This window comes from Mobula birostris, chromosome 12 (assembly GCF_030028105.1).
Source record: "Mobula birostris isolate sMobBir1 chromosome 12, sMobBir1.hap1, whole genome shotgun sequence".
NCBI classification, from domain to species: Eukaryota; Metazoa; Chordata; class Chondrichthyes; order Myliobatiformes; family Myliobatidae; genus Mobula; species Mobula birostris.
Genome location: NC_092381.1, coordinates 69,961,036 through 69,980,918, shown reverse-complemented (window position 1 = coordinate 69,980,918; position 19,883 = coordinate 69,961,036). Strand labels below are relative to the sequence as shown.

Genomic DNA, 19,883 nt, shown 5'->3' with positions numbered 1-19,883 from the left:
GGCCAGAACGAGGAAGATTACAGAGTTTAATATGTGGCTAAACAGTTGGTGTATGAGGGAGGGCATAAGATTGTTGAATCATTGGGCTCTCTTCCAGAGAAGGTGGGATCTGCACAAAGGGACAGCTTACACCTAACTGGAGGGGGACTAATATCTTAGAGGGAAGGTTTCTTAATGCTGCATGGTGGAGTTGAAGGAGGATGGGAATCAGAGTGCCAGAACAGTTAGTGGAGAGGTTGTGGTGGCAGATGTTGGTAAGACCTCAGACAAAGTTAGGAATCAAAAACTTGAGAATGCATGACTGGTATCCCGCACTGCATATATTTCAATGCAAGTAGTATCGCAGGAAAGGCGAACGATAGTGCTGAAGATGAGCTAGCTGGTTTACAAACAGAGGCAATGTGTAGTGAGGAGAGGCTGTTGATAGGGAAAAAATTGCAGTCAACGGGATGAGTTGCAACGTAAAAGGCGGACAAAATTGAAGGTGGTGAATACCGGACTGAAGGTGTTGTATTTGAATGTGCGCAGTATACGGGAGAAGGTAGTTGATGCAGTTTCAGGTCGGCAGGCGTGATGTTGTAGGCATTGCTGAATCATGGCTGAGAAAAGATTATAGCTGGAAGCTTAATATCCAAGGATAAACATTGTATCAAAAGAGCAGGCAAGAAGGCAGAGGGGACTGCATTGCCCTGTTGATAAAAAAACAAAATCAAATCATTAGAAAGAGGTGACATAGGGTCAGAAGGTGTTGAATCATTGTGAATAGAGCTAAGGAATTGCAAGGGTCAAAAAAACCCTGGTGGGAGTTGTATACAGACCCCCAAACAGTATTAAGGATGTGGCCTACAAATTAGAGTGGAAGATAGAAAATTCAAGACAAGACGACAATGTTACAACAGTCATGGGGGACTTCCACATGCAGGTAGATTGGGAAAAGGAGGTTGGTTCTGAGTTTCAGGAGGGGGAATTTCTAGAGAGCCTATGACATGGCTTTGTAGAGCAGCTCATGGTTGAGCTCACTATTCTGGACTGGGTGTTGTGCGATGAACAAGAATTGATTAGAGAGCTCAAGGTAAAAGAACCCTAAAGGGGAAAGTGATCATAATATGATCAAATTCATCATGTATATTTGAGAAAGTGAAGCTAAAGTCAGATGTATCAGTATTGCAGTGGATTAAAGGGAATTACAGAGGCAAGAGAGAGAAATTGGCTAGAATTGATAGGAAAATAACTCAGGCAGGGATGATGGCAGAGCAGCAATGGATGGAATTTCTGGAAGCAATTCAGAAGGCACAGGATATATACATCCTAAAAAAAGAAATATTCTAAAAGAAAGGTGGCACAAATCTGGCTAACAAGAGAAGTCAAAGCCAACATAAAAGCCAAAGAGAGGGCATATAATAGAGCAAAAAATAGTAGGAAGTTAGAGGATTAGGAAACTTTTAAAAACCAACAGAAGGCAACTAAAAAAATCATTAAGGTAAAGATGGAATATGAAAGTAAGCTAGCTAATAATATTAAAAACGATACCAAAAGTTTCTGCAGATACACAAAGTGTAAAAGAGTGGCGAGAGTGGGTATTGGATTGTTAGAAAATGATGCTAGAGAGGTAGCAATAGGGGACAACAAAATGATGGAGAAAGTGAATCAGCATTTTGCGCCAGTCTTCACTATGGAAGACACTAACAGTATGCTAGATGTTAGGGGCCATGAAGTGTGTGAAGTTACCGTAACTAGAGAGAAGGTATTTGGGAAATTGAAAGGTCTGAAGGTAGATAAATCATCTGGACCAGTTGGTGTGTACCTTGGACTTCTGAAAGAGGTGGCTGAAGAGATTGTGGAGGCATTACTAATGATCTTTCAAGAGCCACAAATTCTGGAATGGTTCTGGCAGACTGGAAAATTACAAATGTCACTCCACTCTTCAAGAAGAGAGGGATGCAGAAGAAAGGAAACTATAGGCCAGTTAGTCTGACCTCAGTGGTTGGGAAGATGTTGGAGTCGATTATTAAGGATGAGGTCTTAGGATACTTAGAGGCACAAGTTAAACTAGGCCATAGTCAGCATGGTTTCCTCAAGGGAAAATCTTGCCTGACAAATCTGTTCTTTGAAGAAATATCAGGCAGGGTAGACAAAGGAGAGTGGTTTGATGTTGTATACTTGGATTTTCAGAAGGCCTTTGACAAGGTGACATACATGAGGCTGCTTAACAAGCTACAAGCCCATGATATTACAAGAAATATTCTAGCATGGATAAAGCAGTGGCTGATTGGCAGGAGGCAAAGAGTGGGAATAAACTGAGCCTTTTCTGGCTGGCTGCCGGTGACTAGTGATGTTCCACAGTGGTCCGTGTTTGGACCAATTCTTTTTATGCTACGTATATGTCAATGATTGGATGATGGAATTGATAGCTTTGTTGCAAAGTTTGCAGACAATATGAAGATAGGTGGAAGGGAAGATAGTTTTGAGGAAGGGAAAGGCTACTGAAGGAGTTAGACAGATCAGGAGAATGGGCAAAGAAATGGCAGATGGAATATAGTGTTAGGAAGTGTATGGTCATGCACTTTGATAGAAGAAATAAAAGGGTTGACTATTTTTTTAAATGGAGAGAAAAATTTGAAAAAAAAATGGATGCTCTCTCCTTCCTGTACTCCAACTCATCTTTATTTGAGATACTAATTGAGTGGAGTTGGAGGCCAGAGTGCACCCCTGGAGCATAGTTGTGAGGGAGGTATTGTTGCCATCCTTACTGATTGCAGTCTGTGGGTCAGGATGTTAAATATCTAGTTGCAGAGGGAGGTATCAACTGCTAATCTCTGAGTTTAGTGATGAGGTTGCTTAGAATTATAGTAGTGCAGATGGCACTATAGTCAATAAAACAACAACCTAACAGAGGGTAGGTTTCAACTGTTCAGATGCTCCTGCTATGAATGTAGAGCCAAGGAGATGTAGACCTGTTGCAGTGGTAGGTGAATTGCAGTGAGTCAAGGTTGTCTGGGAAGCTGGAGTCAATGTGTGCCATGACTAGCCTCAAGCATTTCATGATACTCGGTGTCAAAGCTACAGGGCAGTAATCATAAAGACATGTTACCTTGTATTTTCTTAGGTCGTAGGTTGAAATTGGATTCTGAAAGCATGTGGGAACCCTAGGCAGAAGCAGGGAGACATGAAAAATGTTTGCAAATACCCCTCCTAGCTGATTTGGACAGAATCTTCTGCTTGTATTACAAAATATTAATAGGATTAGTTTAATGGTTTTTAGGATAATGACAAGAGTTGATAGGAGACCCAAGGAGAAATTCCTGTGGGAAATGTCTGATCAAAGGGATATTGGATGTAGACTACAGAGAAGTTAGCAAACTTCTCTACATACGTAGTGTTAAAAGTGTGGAACAACCTTTATTGGATACATGTATTAACAGCTATAGAATTATGATGGGTAGATATGAGCAATAATTGTATGCCAAAACTGGCTCAAAGACTGAATGATCTACTGATATTCCTATGCTGTTGGTGCTGATATCACAGCAGAACGGCCAAGAGTTCTGCAACTTTACAAACATCTTCTGAATGGATTCAGTATCAGGAACCTTAAAACGTATTGCCATGAATAATTAATAAATTTACTTTTTAAAAACCACACCAATAAAAACCTTGTAAAAGAACTGGTTTTTTTTGAAATAAGATTCATCTTCTGAAGTGCTTCCTTGAAGGTGCCATCTTTCTGGTGCATTCCAGGTATGAAGACTACTGGACTGGAAGACATCAAACCTAGTCCCAGTCGGCATCCAAAAGGACCACTGATAAACAAAACCTGCCCACAGGCACCAGGGCCCACACGGTGAAGCTAAATGGAGATTGGTGCCTTGGCTTTGACCAGCAGGGATTGAAGAAAGGGGAACTGTGTACTCTTTTCAGCACACCTTTTAAGTTTCACATGTCTTACATCCTACAACACAGGCAGGTCACTTGCTACAGAAGCACAGTAAATCCATGGAAAATCCGAGATTGGAAAAGGGCAGAACTGTGCTGGAGAAGATCTAAGACAGAGGAAGAGGAGCTCAGAGGAAGAATACCTCAGCCTCCTGAACTCAAAAGGAGGTACGAAAAGTTTGAAACGTAGCATTCCTGGCATTGAATTGACCTGGAGGGAAGCTCATTGCCAATAGTTCAACAATAGGAATGTCGAACAAATATGAGCAGACAACTGCCTCAACGCCATTAGAACCCAATGTGCTGGACAGGAGCCTGCCAGCTTCAGGCATAGCTGTGTCAGCTGCTTATTAAAGCATGTAAAAGATCAAGGAGAATTTGACCTTCCATCTACTTAACTTCAATGTGGATCAGAGCTCATGGAATATGAAATAATATACAGTACAATCCACCATTATGTATTAGACTGATTGTCCTCCTAACGCAGGTTAAGAGCAAAGTAGAAAAGGCACATGCATTTCAACTATTTGAAAATTGTCACTTAATTATATAGATGTATAATGGAATTTATAAATCAAAGCAGTAGAATAGTCACAAGCACAAGAGATTCTGCAAATGCTGAAATCTCGAGCAACACTCACAAAATGCTGGAGGAACTCAGCAGTTAAGGCAGCGTCTATGGAGGGAAATAAACAGACAACATTTCAGGCCAAGATCCTTCATCAGGACTGGAAAGGAAGCAGACTAACACTCCACATCCTCCTTTACAGCAGTCCTTTTTGTAGTGTGATGGTAAAAATAAAAGTCAACCGGTTTTGCAAGCCCAGCAAAATGTAAGAGGTTTCATTCCCTTCTTACCTCCCTCTCCATTGCAGAACTGCTCAGCTCTGAACCATTTTTGGCAGTTTGCCAAAAGACACATTCGCATTCTCTTAAAAAATGTATTCTACTGTCAAACTATCTTTGCTGCAGTCAGGTGGAACGGAAGATAAAAAAAAAGGAGAATCGAACAGGAATGTCATAATCTAAATCCTGCTGACTATTATTCCACAAGGCATTTTCTCCTCTGCCCCTCTGGATTTCTGCTAACCAGTAGGGAATCTAAGCCATCTGTCTCCAAAGTCAAAGATTAAGATATACCACAGAAGAAATGCCATGACTTCAGCACACTTTCTTTTAACTGCAATGGATTCTTCTTTGAAGCTGCTTGTAATTCAAAACAAAACTCTAATTACATTGCTGTTTGCAATTGAACAGTTTCTTTTGAAGAAATTTAAAGGCACTTTGAAATGCAAGTTACTTATCGCAGTTAAATGGTACAATGTTTTCCACAAAGTTTCTCATCCTAAACAGCGCCACACCCAAAATCTAAATCCCTATTCCCTTTCTGATGCTCAAAGATATTTCCACTGGTGTTTGCATGTTCATTTGTGTGGGGTCATGCCAGCCCTCATCTTCAAAGTGTGACACTTTGCAGTAGGAAAAATCAAAGCCATTGTAAAACAAAATCTTTGAGTAGAAGTTTAATATTATTTAATGTATCATTCCCTTGATTTTGCATTGACCTGCTGAGAATCATTGAGTTTATTGAAGAATGTTATGAAATGGGGGCCCTGGAGTTACCAGCTTCTATGTAATCATCAAGAGCACAATGTGGAGCATCCATACAGGAAATCACAAAGGAAACCTGGTACCCACGACCTTGACTTGTTCATTTGGATTGAAAGTAGTTTCCCATGGACATAAGGAGTAGAATCAGAATCAGGTTTATTATCACTGGCATATGTCATGAAATTTGTTTTTGCTACAGCAGCACACAGCAAGACATAAAAAATGACTATGTTAAAATAAGAATAAAATAAATGGTGCAAAAGATGAACAGCGGGTAGTGTTCATCGACCATTCATTAATCTGATGGCAGAGAGGAAGAAGCTGTTCCAAAGCATTGAGTGTGTGCCTTCAGGATCCTGCACATCCTTGATGATGGTAATAATGAGATGAAGGCGTGAAAACAGTAATACTTTACAGGGGTAGGTAGTGCTGAGGAAGCAATGTGATTGCAGTAGGACTTAGACAAATTGGAAGAATGAGCAAAAAAGTGGCAGATGGAATACACTGTTGGGAAATGTACGATAATTCATTTTGGTAAGAGAACGATAGTGCAGACTATTAGGTAAATGGGGAGGAGGTTCAAACATCAGGGGTGAAGAGGGACTTGAGAGTCCTCATGAGAAACTTCCAGAAGGTTAATTTACAGGTTGAGTCTATGGTAAAGGCAGCAAATGCAATGTTTGCATTCATTTCAAGGAAAATAGCAAGGAGATAATGCTAAGCCTTTATAAGACACTAGTCAAGCCACATTTGGAGTATTATCAACAGTTCTGGGCCCCAGATCTCAGAAAGGATGTGTTGTCACTGGAGACCGTCCAGAGGAGGCTCACAAGTATGATTCTGGGAATGAAGGGGATAACAAACGAGGTACGTTTAGCAGTTTTGGGCTTGCACTCATTGGAATTTAGAAGAATGTGGGGGGAGGGGGGGTGGAATTCTCATTGAAACCTACCGGATATTGAAAGGACTAGCTAGGGTGGATGTGGAGAGGATGTTTCCTATAGTGGGGATATCCAGAACTAGAGGGCACAGCCTCAAAATTGAGGGGTGACCTTTTAGGTCAGAGGTAAGGAGGAATATTTTTAGTCAGAGAGTAGTAAATCTGTGGTATGATCTGTCACAGGCTGTGGTGGAGGCCAGGTCCGTGGGTGTATTTAAGGTGGAAGTTGATCGTTTTCTGATCGGTCAGGGCATCAAAGGGTATGACGAGAGGTGTATGAGGTCGAGTGGGATCTGGGATCAGCCATAATGAAATGCTGGAGCAGATTCAATGGGCTGGATGGCTGGATGGCTGGATGGCCTAATTCTGCTCCTATGTCTTATGGAAATGTAGTCAGTAATTTGCTTTTGTCTTTCTTTCCCTCCCATCTCTCCCAAAGCAGTCGATTGCTCAGGTACACTTTCACAGGTGCTTCCAGATGGGCATTCTTTACATACTGACTGGTGTGTGAACATCGGTATGTCACTGTAGATGCTACCCATTCCGTGGCTTCAAAACTGAAAATCTCAGCAACAGTTGATGGAAAACGACCTTCCTTTATTACTGAGTATGCCCACAAGAAAATGAATCTCAGGATTGTATATGCTGACAACTGCACTTTGATAATAAATTTACTTTGAACTTAACAACTTTTTAGCCTTTCTTATCTGATTGTTGGCCCACCCTCATTTACACACTTTAACAAGGCACAGATAAGATACTGAAACTGAAATTATTTTAATTATTCATGACTTCTTTTGCTGTGAATTAATAAATCTTGTACTGTTAGCTTCTAATCATGTTGTATCAAGGGTTAAACTGGACTCCACTCTTGCCTTGACATCAATCTTCAAGCCAATAGATGGCTCAGTTTCTGGGCTGTGGTTCAACAAAAAGATGGGGAAATGTAAATCAGCCGAGCTCCAGGGAGATTACAGCTGTTCCTATCTGCATTTTACAAAGACTTCGTATTGTATTGTATGATGGCAATACTGTATTCAATTTAGCGTGATATGAGAAACGATTTCATCTTTATTACTTTGAAATGCAATCCCAAGACTTAAGAGGGATGTGGAGCTAAAAAGTGGATGTTTTGTTTTGCCAGTGGTAGGGATCCCTCTGGGAGGGACAACCCAGAGTTATCACATTGAAGTTGGAAAGAGGTCAACTGTTGCATAACACCCCTCTCGACAGCAGAAGCAGATGTGGAAGATTAAGGAAATTGTCTGAATAAAGTACAAAGCAATTTATCACTTCAATTTATCAGATTCTTTTTCTCTGAAGATCTTCCCTATTTTCAAATGTTGATCTCTGGTAATTGTTGAAAAGCAGAACGATATCCCTTTTTAATGTGCATGCATTCAAGACAGCAAGATACAGATGAAATTATTGGCTTTTATGTTTGCTTCAATGTATTAATTTCAGGAAAAAAAACATGTAGATAAATGTAGCTGACAACACTGATCCTGTTTTCTATCATGTGTTCACTGCACAAAGCACTGGAGATCTGGAACTCCCACTCAAGTCATTGTAGAGGCTTGGTTAAAAGAAAGTTCAAAACACAAACTGGTAGATCACTATTGTATAAATGCATGAAGGAATATGCATCAAAGGTGGGTAAAAAGAATTGAAGGACGTTAAGTATAGCCCCTTCAAACCATTAAATAACAACACAGCTGATCTCTTTGGTCTTAACTACATTTTCCTGTCAATTTCCACCATTCTGGATTCCAAAACCATATCACTTAGTTACAGTCACTCGGCATCTACGGTCCTCTGGGCTGTAGCATTTATGACATGCTGCTCTGCACTCTGAAGTTCTCATCTGTTTGACGCCCACTTTGAACTCTCCCTGAATCTGTGCACTGATCCTTCTCTCAAAAATTCCCTGGCCATGGATTCCTGAAATTCTGTGCAGTAACTCCCTGGAAGAACATGCTGATCCTCACCATTCGCTGGAATCATTCCTTGGTAAAATGGTGAAACGTTCAGATGCAGCGGCCTCTCTGGGTCCAACCAAAGGTGCTACTGTCTCTTTTTAAAGTCTATTTATTTTTTACAATCAAGGCAATTCTGAACATTAAGAATGTCAGGAACTACGGGTCTACCCCATCAGCGGGGTGCGTGTTAGCGGGGGAGCTGCACACTGTGTTATTGCCTGCTACAGAAAGGCAACACGGTTGGTTTACAAAGGTGGTGTACCATCTAACAGCAAGTGATTGTCTTGGACTTTCTTCTTGTGATCTGAAGACCCCGTTGGGCATTGGTAATGCAGAATACTGCAAGTACTGTTCGCTGGTTATTAGTGAGACTGACGGCGAGGAAGCTGCGTGGCCTTGGTTGGAGCACGGACCATGCCTCATGCCTCAGTGTCACCTGTTGCAGCTGCCCAGAGGTGGTTTGAGCGGTGTCCATGCTGGATTGAGGTCTGGTTCCTCCCACCAGTGCTTCCCTCCAGAGTTCGCTCAGAGGAAGTCAAACTGGGTTGCGTTCATCTGCAGGCTGCTACGTGCTTGTTCTTGCTGACAACATCCATGAACCATCAATCTACATGATGGCACTCAGGGACTTGGGCTATATTATATATTTTTTTGTGTGGCTGTACCTTTACTGCTATCTTATATGTGTGATATGTTCTTTGTGCTGTGTATGACTGTTGGTACTGTGTTTTGCACATTGGTTCCAAAGGAATCCTGTTTCGTTTGGTTGTACTCAGACTATATGGTTGAATGACAAGCTTGAACTTGAACTTGGCCATAGATACTGATCCCAGATATTTACTATGGAATCATTCCCTGATCTTTGAAACTGAATCCTGACTTTCTTTCTGGAGATGTTCCCTGAAGTTGTAAACCAATGGACGGCTGATACTTTATCTCTCAGTGTTGTGGCTTAAACCTGCTGATGTCGGTCCTCCATTAGTTTGCACCAAGTTTGAGGATCAGCTTGGAGGACATTTTGATGATCTGAGCCCATTTATAAAAAGTGATCCAAAACAAAGGTCCAGGATAGATCCAATCCCAGGTGCAGACTGGAGTCAAGCAAACAGCACCAACCCTCTTGTCAATCTACTATACTGCAGTCCTGAACTTCAGCTCCCCCAAGCTTGCATGTGGAGCGAAGTCACTCGATAAGATGAACAGGAACTGTTCATCCTTTATCATCTGCACTCGAAAACCAAGATCACTCCATCCTCAGTCATTGAACTAGAATACACAGTTGATGGTTGTGTATTTATACAGAGGACAAACTTCAAGGTGTTGTAAATTCCTCTACCAAAGCACATGACAGGATGGGCCTTACAATAAGCACACGAGACACAATGCAAAACAGCATCCCTACAATCGAGCTCCATAACCAAACCCTGAAGAATGTGGATCACATCCCACTTTTCAGGAAGTGCTGCTCAGTGACGGCAAACATCAATAACTAATAAGCTTCATCATTACGTCCTACTGACCAAGGAAAAGTATTTAAATAGCATGATCACAAACCGAACCTCAAGCTCATGGAGAAAGGAGAGCAGTGATCTCCCTCTTCCCAGGTACTCTGTGAAGATGGAAAGCCTACAGTAGAAAGTAGAAGTACCAATAATGCTACCGTCACAGAATCAAAATCAATTGTCAGGATAGGTGAACCAACTTTAGCGCTCTTTCCCAGACCAGCATCCTGACATTTGAGACCTTGGTCACATCTCACAGCTTTGGTGGATGTGCATATTACTCACATGCCTATCAGCAGAGTCCCCCAAAAAAGTTTCATTTGTTGGAGCCTCATAGGACGAGGTCTCCAGGATGACAAAAACTACTTCAAATGTTCTCAAAGATTCTGTAAAATGAAAAAGTTACATCCGCACGAATTCACAAAAAATCCCAACATTCAAAATTGAGGTACATGCAGGAAGGTACAGAGCACCCTGCGTCACTACAATGGGAACATATGGACTAGAACATAGAATACTACAGCATGACCGGGCCTTTCGGCCCATGATGTTATGCTGACCTTATAACCTATTCTAAGATCAATCTATCCTTCCCCCTCCCACATAGTCCTCCATTTTCTAACATCCATGTGCCTATTTAAATTTCCCTGATGTATCTGCCTCTACAAACAGCCCTTCGGCATGTTCCAAACACTCACCACTCCGTGTGAAAAACCTACCTCTGACATCACCCTATACCTTCCTCCAATCACCTTAAAATTATGCCCGCTCGTATTAGCCTTTACACCCTGGGGTTAAAAAAACCCTGGCTGTCTACTTGATCTATGCCTCTTACCATCTTGTACACCTCTACCAAGTCACTTCTGATCCTCTGTCATTCCAAAGGGAAAGCCTAGTTCACTCAACCTTTCTTCATAAGACATGCTCTCAAATACAGGCAGCATCCTGGTGCGCATTTCATCTGTCGCCTCTCTAAAGCTTCCACATCCTTCCTACAATGAGATGAACAAATCTGCACACCATACTCCAAGTGTGATGTAATAGAGCTGTAAAATTATCTTGATCTCAATCCCCTGACTAATGACAGCCAACACACCATACGCCTTCTTAACTACCCTATCAACTTGTGTAGCAACTTTGAGAAAGCTACTGGCATGGATCCTAATATTCCTCCATTCCTTCACACTCCTAAGAACCCTACATTAACCCTGTACTCTGTGTTCAAGTTATGATTTTCCAAAGTGTATCACTTCACACTTCTCCAACTTGAAATCCATCTGCCACTTCTCAGCTCAGCTCTGCATCCAGTCAGTGTCGTGTTGTAACTTGTGACAACCTTCTACACTATCCGCAACACTACCAACCTTCATGTCACCTGCAAACTTACCAACCCATCCTTCCACTCATCCAAGTCAGTTACATATTAAAAAAGAACACAGAAAGCAAGAGTCCCTGAACAGTTCCCTGCAGAACACCACCAGTCACCAAACTCCAGGCAGAATATGTTCCATCTACAACCACCCTCTGCCTTCTATGGGCAAGCCAATTCTAAATCCACACAGCCAAGTTTCCTTGGATCCTAAATCTCTGGACTTTTGACTGAAATCCATATACACCACATCCACCACCCTACCTTCATCAATTTGTTTTGTCACTTCCTCAAAGATTGCAATCAGGCTTGTGAGGCAGGACCTGCCCTTCACGAAGTCATGCTGAGCAAAGGGAACAAGCCACTCACCTGCCAGCCAGGCCAGCATTCAAACGCCTTGTGGCAGAGTCTGCAAACCAGTGTGGGACTCATCAGTCACCACAAATCTGGAGTGGAAGCAAACCACCTTAACCGAGGACTGTCTAAGATTTCCAGCATCTTGTTTTTTCATCCATCACATTAAATCACTTTAAAAACAAGACTCTTGTCCTAATTTATGGGCAACATTATGTTGCTCTTTTGAAACAAAGTCCATCATCAGTTTGTAGAGTTCATACTTTAAACTAGAGAACAAGTACCAGATTCAGATTGTTAGAATCCAAATTTAAAATCTTACCTTTGTTATGGTGAAGTTTGTACAAACAAATATTCAGATGGACAGTGATACAGACACCATGCGAGATGTAGTGCGAGTCTTGCAATGCTGGAATTTGTATTGAATTGCAGTATTTAACTACAAGTCAACACTAATTGTTGAAAGTAATTTACATTCAGCCAAACAACACAAAATATACCATTTGCATCTAATGCAGACTGACTTAATTGTCTGGTTACTCTCATTTCACTACGTACTAGTGGTGCATATTTAGGCTTGATCCAAAACAACCATGGAATTAGTTGCCTACTATTCAAAAAATATCCCCCATAGGTACAGCTCTTTGCAGAGTTGCTTCATGTAACTGTGAACAAATTCTGCTTCAAGACAACTGGATTGGTCATTAATTCGACTTCAGAGTCACTGGCCTCTGCTTCAAACAGGCAAATTGTGAGAATTTGTTTAAACAACTTATTCATAAGTTGCAGTAACAATTACATGGGCTAATATTATTTACAAACTGTTATTGCAATGTTCAGTACGGTATTTTACTCATGTATGAAATACTTAAAGAAATCTATCCTTTCTCAACGGTGGAAAAGCATTAAGTGCATCACCCAAGCTGCAGACATGTTTCAAGTTTCGACAATAAGCTTGACCAAAATCACTACTATTTAAATGTGATGAATAATTTAAAGACCCCCACACCCATACGAAGCAACAAGTTGCCTTACCTTCAAAAGTTCCAGTATTTATTTCCTACACTAGAGAAGTCAGTTATGTGAAAACTCAAGTAAAATGTTCTTAATCTAAACAGTATAGTTTCAATTATTCTACTGATGCAATCAGGAGGTCGGATGCCTCTCCATAAGGGTCTGTTCACGTACGCCAAAGTCAACAGGATAAGTCTGGTTAGTTTGCAGCTATTTGTCCATGAAAAAAATGTCTTAAGAACACACCCCCGGTGAACACAGACACTGCTTGCCAGTTTTAGCATTCATCACAGATCATTTACTCCTTAACTATTACGATACCAGGCATTGTTCAATGATATTGATTAACAGCACACTCTTCCTTCAGCTCTTTACCAAAGAATCAAGTTAGATTTAACTTCTTGCAATGCACTTGCATTTAACTTACTAACTGTAAAATGAAACAGCATTCCTTGAGGGTTTGTCTACACATTATGAAAACCAAATGTGGGTTTAAGACCTAAAGGAACGAGTGCTGTTTCAAAGACAAGTTCAAGTATTCTTCGCTGTTCAAAACAAGTTCACCAAATCGAAGCCAAGTTTAGCTTTATTGTACAAAGTGGAAAGCTTTGAACTCAACTGGTTACATTGACCTTGACAGCGCTCCTAGGGTAAATAAAAGATAAAATTTAATAATGAGCATTAGCAAGTAATGATATTAAACATAAAGTGATTATCATAATCCAACAGTGCTTGGAATCATGCCAACTGTATTCTGACTAGTGATTAATTGTTTGATTTATGGACAGAGCAAGAAGATTTGTTTTGATTCAGTGCTTTTCACGTGCCTTTCAGCATGCCCTGTGGCACTTTGTTTTCAATGGAGTGTCTCTAAAATTGTGTCAAAGTTATGATGTGACAAATGTGATGAGCTATTTGCAGATAGTAAGCTCCCATAAACGACATTTTATAGAATAGGACACCCAGTTGAGTTTCTACATGGGCACAATTCTTGTTCATAAGTCTTTCTATTTTCACAATGTTGAACATGCTCTTTTGTCAACAATTTTCAGCTTAACTTCTTTTGCAGTTACTTCCCACCCAACTTTCTTTTACTAGCTGTCACTTTGTCATTGCACATTATGGCTGATTTTTCTGATTCTTATCAACCAAGGCACTTCAGTTCAAGGCATTTTGCAATAACACCTTTGAAAACTCTTATCTCAAACTTTATTTCCCATTCTTTCCAGAAAAATGTTAATTTGGCTGAGATACCATTCATATTACCTACTGCACTCTACAGCGAAGACAAGCTACCAATGCACACAGCAAAAATGAGACAAGGTAGTTTCCCTGCCCATGTGTTTCACATTCTCCCGTGGCTGTTTCTTTATTAATGCAACAGTAAGGGAAACATTCAAGTTTCAGAAGACATTTGTGGACAGAAACTTCTCAATACGGAAGAATGGTGTTGTCCTGGGATGAGGCATTGAAGGAAACTTCCAAGTAGTTCCAGACTCCAATCTGCTTTAGTTGGCATATCATTAATGAGGTGGCCTAATTGAATTGCTGCCTTATAGTGATCCCATGATATTAAATCAGTAATGATAATAGGAAGTGGTCAGAATCTCTGCTGTTGAAATAGTTGGTCACCATCTGGCATTTGGGTGGCAGGAATGTCGTCGGACAGTTACCAGCCCCTGCCTGGATGTAGCCTTGGTCCTATAGCATGCTCACTTTCTGAGCAGTTATCAACTGAGCATTCTGCAATCATTAGTGATCATCCCCACTTTTGACCTTCTAATAGAATAAGAACAGGACTGAAATTAAGGAAAGCTTTTAAACATACGGCAGGACATAATTAACCGAGGCTCACTGAGGCAGAGTGATTAAGTAATTGTGATTGTTATAGGAGACTTGAAAGACAAGCTTGTATCCTGAAATTAACACTTATCTGAAGTCACTGGAACCCTTGCAAAACACAGAAGGAAAAGCAATGGTGAAAGCTGCAATAGTACTGCCAGCTTAATTGCATGATTATATGAGCAGTCCTCTTTGTCTTAAAGATGTTCAGACAATGACAAGGAAAGCACCCAGTAACAATATATATTAAATTGATAATTATTCCTGTTTTTACTACCATGGAAATCAAACTGAAGTGAAGCTAAAGAAGGAACAGGAGGCGGTTCAGGCATTAAAGCCTACAGCCTGGCAATAAGGAATTTAAATTAACAATCAGGTTTGATGCTTCAATATTAGTGGAAAACATGTTTGACAAAATGGAAGATATTAACACCTCCCTCACAGTATGGTAAAAACCAAAAAAAATGTCGGAGTGGTTCAGAAGGTCGTTGAAGGGTTATTGGCCTGAAATACGACTCTGGTTTTCTCCCCATAAATGCTGAGTATTCCCAGGATTTTCTGATTTTACCAGATTTCGAGCAGCTGGAGGATTTTGTTTACTTTAACTTGCATGTAATTGCTGATTTGGTACAAGGCCATAACAAAGGGATCAATGAGGAGCCAAATGGCACCACTATCTGAGAGGAAGCTCAACTCACTCAAGAAGCTTGAGCAAACCACCTACTTTGGGGAAGCAGCCTCGTAAGTGTTACCCTGAATATAACGGCACCATTGTGTGTGTGAAATGCATATGGATTAGCACAATGTGATGCAGTTTTAACAAACTGGAACAAAACGTATTAAAGAGCAAGGAGTGTTGGCCGACCATGCCTACTTTCACCTGTTTTATTTTTCACATACAACTTCAGTTCATTCGGATGAGATTATATTCTCCTGTCTGAATGTGGGTTTCTGGTGCCAACAAGAAGCATGCATTTTGGAGGCACTTTGGTCAACAATTTAGCAGCTGTTTCCTGCATCTGGCCCCTTCAGAGGGCAGGCAACCAGGAGTGCATCCAGACCAGGCAACAGGCATATAACAGAGAAACTGAATATATCTATTCACCTAAGAAAAAATCTATACAGTACCTATCATGACTTTAGAATGATTCAAAACACTTTACAGCTAATGAAGTTATTAATGTAAGAAACTTTGAAGCCACTTTGCAAACAGACCTTGATGAAGATCAAGTAATCTTGAGGCACTGTACTCACATATTCACAGAGCTTTCAGGTGTTCAGGCATTTACCCAAATAGTAAAATCTATCCTCATCAGAAGGAAGTTAGCTAGCACTGAACATGGGCATGTGTAAGATTAACCCACATCTGCTCAATGTTTTGCAGGCTACATGTTAATTTAGTGTTCCCCGCTGTTTTAAATGGAAGCTATGCGCAGCCAACCATAGCCACAGAGTTCATTGGTTGCAGGCAGATCAGCAGGGGCCAAAAATCACAGATGACTGGTGTTACTTAAAGGTAGCCTGCACTTCTTAAAGGCAAGGTGTTTTTGTCCTCCATAAAAAGAGGCAAGATATTTTTTCCTAGACTTTTGAGATTTAGCTGACAATGCAGTTAGTTTTAGACACAGAAGAAAAGAAATTCTAGTCTTCCTGACTTGTGGACAGCAGACAGAGATAAAGTTGCATTCGAGGTTAGCGTTGGGGCCATCACCTAGACATAACATCTCCCATTTTTTTTCAGGAGATGGTGACACACTCTAGGAGGCAGCATGTAAGAACTGAAGAAGGATATTTGCAGGTTTAACCATGAGGCAGGTGAAAGTATTGCCCTCATGGAGAAGCGTGCTGCCGGCAGGGAGGAGACATTGATATGGATATCTACATTTCCTTCCCTTTTTCATCATGCTTCTCTCTCACCTTACAAGACACAGTTGGCCAGTAGGCCCAAGCGCATATTCCTTAACTTTATCCATCAACTCCAGTTTTGTCACTTTTGAACTGCAACTTTGTCAAAGGGGGAAGAAGAGGAAGTTGACAGCAGAGGCTTTAACCAATCATACACATCCATCACAGGTCAAGCTCTTCCACTACTGAGCACATTTATAAGAAGCGCTGTCACAGGAAACCAGCATCCATCATCAAGGGCCCCTGCCATCGAGGCCACGCTCTCTTCTCACTGCTGCCATCAGGAGCCTCAAGTTCCACACCACCAGGTTCAGGAACAGTTATTACCCCTCAACCATCAGGTTCTTGAAACAGAGGGGTTAACATCAATCACCTCAACAAATGGAGTTACTATTAAGGACTCTACAACTCATTTCATGACATTTATTGCTTATTTGGTTATTGTTTTCCCTGTCTTTTTATATTTGCACTGTTTGTTTTTGTTTTCTACATTGGTTGCTTGCTGTCACTGTCATGTGCAGTTGTTGATTGATTCTATTATGTTTTTCTTATTTACCGTGTATGCCTGCAAGAAGATGAATCTCAGGGTAGTATATGGTGACATATATGTACGTTTACTTTTGAGCTCAGAGGTGGGTGATGCTATCCTTTAGAGGTTAGGATGTTGGGGAGACCCACACCTGATGAGATACCAGGGAGAGGTACAGGATCCAGCTCGTGGGGAGAACTTAGCTCCCAGGCAGGTGAGGTCTCAATAATTCTACAGCAGGAACAGCAGGTCAAAGAAAGCTGCAAAAGAGTATGCATTGCCTGGGATGGTGGTGGAGGCAAATATTAGAAGGGCAGTCAAGATGCTCGTACATAGGCACATGAATATGCAAGAAATGGAAAGCTGTAGACTTTGTGTAGGCAGAAGGACATTTCGTTACTAATTTAATTAGTTCTGCACATTGTAGACCAAAGGGCCTGTTCCTGTTCTATGTTCTGTTATTAATAGCACAAATTGTTCATGCTCCATGAACTGAGTTTCCAACAAACACTGACATTTACCATTAAGTGCATCTTTTAAAGTAGTCACCAAGATCTTTGATATTTTTATATAATTCAAGTCTAAAGCTATTGATATTTCAAACACCATCTCCCTATGACAGTTCAAAAATATTGTGAATATTGTGCAACTGGTAAATGTACAGGCTAGCTTAGATCAGGAATCCTCTATAACCATATAACCATTACAGCACGGAAACAGGCCATATCGGCCCTTCTAGTCCATGCTGAACTCTTACTCTCACATAGTCCCACTGACCTGCACTCAGCCCATAACCCTCCATTCCCTTCCTGTCCATATAGCTGTCCAATTTAACTGTAAATGACAACATCGAACCTGCCTCAATCTCTTCTGCTGGAAGTTCATTCCACACAGCTATCACTCTCTGAGTAAAGAAGTTCCCCCTCATGTTACCCCTAAACTTTTGCCCCTTAACTCTCAACTCATGCCCTCTTGTTTGAATCTCCCCCACTCTCAATGGAAAAAGCTTATCCACGTCAACTCTATCTATCCCCCTCATAATTTTAAACACCTCTATCAAGTCCCCCCTCAACCTTCTACGCTCCAAAGAATAAAGACCCAACTTGTTCAACCTTTCTCTGTAACTCAGGTGATGAAACCCAGGTAACATTTTAGTAAATCTTCTCTGTACTCTGTCTATTTTGTTGACATCTTTCTTATAATTCAGTGAGCAAAACTGTACACAATACTCTAAATTTGGCCTCACCAATGCCTTGTACAATTTCAGCATTACATCCCAACTCCTATACTCAATTGTCTGATTTATAAAGGCCAGCATACTGAAAGCTTTCTTCACCACCCTATCCACATGAGATTCCACCTTCAGGGAACTATGCACCATTATTCCTAGATCCCTCTGTTCTAATGTATTCTTCAATGCCCTACCATTTACCATGTATGTCCTATTTTGATTAGTCCTACCAAAATGTAGCACCTCACATTTATCAGCATTAAACTCCATCTGCCATCTTTCAGCCCACTCTTCTAACTGGCCTAAATCTCTCTGCAAGCTTTGAAAACCTACTTCATTATCCACAACTCCACCTATCTTGGTATCATCTGCATACTTACTCATCCAATTTACCACCCCATCATCCAGATCATTAATGTATATGACAAACAACATTGGACCCAGCACAGATCCCTGAGGCACACTACTAGTCGCCGGCCTCCAATCTGACAACCACCACCACTTTCTGGTTCTCCCATCCAGCTACTGCTGAATCCATTTTACTACTTCAATATTAATACTTAACGATTGAACCTTCCAAACCAACCTTCCATGTGGGACCTTGTCAAGGGCCTTACTGAAGTCCACATAGACAACATCCACTGCTTTACCCTTGTCAACTTTCCTAGTAACCTCTTCAAAACATTCAATAAGATCTGTCAAACATGACCTTCCACGCACAAATCCATATTGACTGTTCCTAATCAGTCCCTGTCTATCCAGATAATTATATATACCATCTCTAAGAATACTTTCCATTAATTTACCCACAACTGACGTCAAACTCACAGGCTGATAATTGCTAGGTTTACTCTTTGAACCCTTTTTAAACAATGGAACAACATGAGCAATATGCCAATCCTCCAGCACCATCCCTGTTTCTAATGACATTTGAAATATTTCTGTCAGAGCCCCTGTGCACCACTATGATTGGTGAGTTTAGCTATGTTTTTGTCTAAAATTTGCACACAGGATTTGACTGGTGCTGACAAGACCAGTATGGTCAGGGGGCTCCACTCCTAAACTGCTGAGGCCCGAGTGGTGCAGGTACCTGTAGGACTGATGGATAGGGCGTCCTAGGAATTCGATGCAAGGACAAATAAAGAGCAATATATTTTAAGTCTATTCAATAAAGAGATCTTGATCAGTCAGTAGGAATAGTCACCTAGTTTCGGCATGTTCCTAAGAGTTTGTGATGTATAAAGAAGGACTCTTGAAGGTCCCTTGGGTGATGCTATGATGGGGCAGTGTGCTAGTGGAGAGGGAGTAAATCTTGCCTTATTTTCCACTTTTGATCATTATTGACAGCAGAACTAAAGAAAAGAATATATGAGGCCAAGAACTTTCATTGTAGAGTGAAAATACACAACAGTAATCTGTAGTCCTTCCATAAATGTATCTTCAAATTAACTTAAATAATTTTGGTTGTGATCGTAAGACAAGAGATGACTTAGTGATGAATTTTTAAGGGCACTCACTAATGCTGTTAGTTCCAGGAACAGAGACAGAACACATTTTACAAATTTCAGATGCACTGAAAGGCATTTCTGATGAAGCCAGCCTGACAAGGTGCTACAGATCAGGCTGTGCAGTGTACATCTCCTCACAGAACCACCAAAATGCATCTTCCTGCTT

The 19,883-nt window shown here is 40.9% G+C and overlaps 1 protein-coding gene across 4 annotated transcripts in view; it reads right to left on the bottom strand.

Annotated features, from left to right (window-relative positions):
* The window catches only part of LOC140206354 (KN motif and ankyrin repeat domain-containing protein 4-like), a 111,749-nt gene extending 95,866 nt beyond the window's left edge, over nucleotides 1-15,883 (bottom strand). The window contains exons 1-2 of one of the 4 annotated variants that reach the window (XM_072274717.1): nucleotides 12,724-12,886; nucleotides 12,011-12,097 (exon numbers count right to left, since the gene is read on the bottom strand). The gene's annotated coding sequence lies outside the window, so the exon portion shown is untranslated. Of the gene's footprint in view, nucleotides 1-12,010; nucleotides 12,098-12,723; nucleotides 12,887-15,759 lie in introns of those variants that run through there. The other 3 variants (XM_072274719.1, XM_072274718.1, XM_072274716.1) reach the window with 3 other exon arrangements.
* Nucleotides 15,884-19,883: the final 4,000 nt, after the last annotated feature.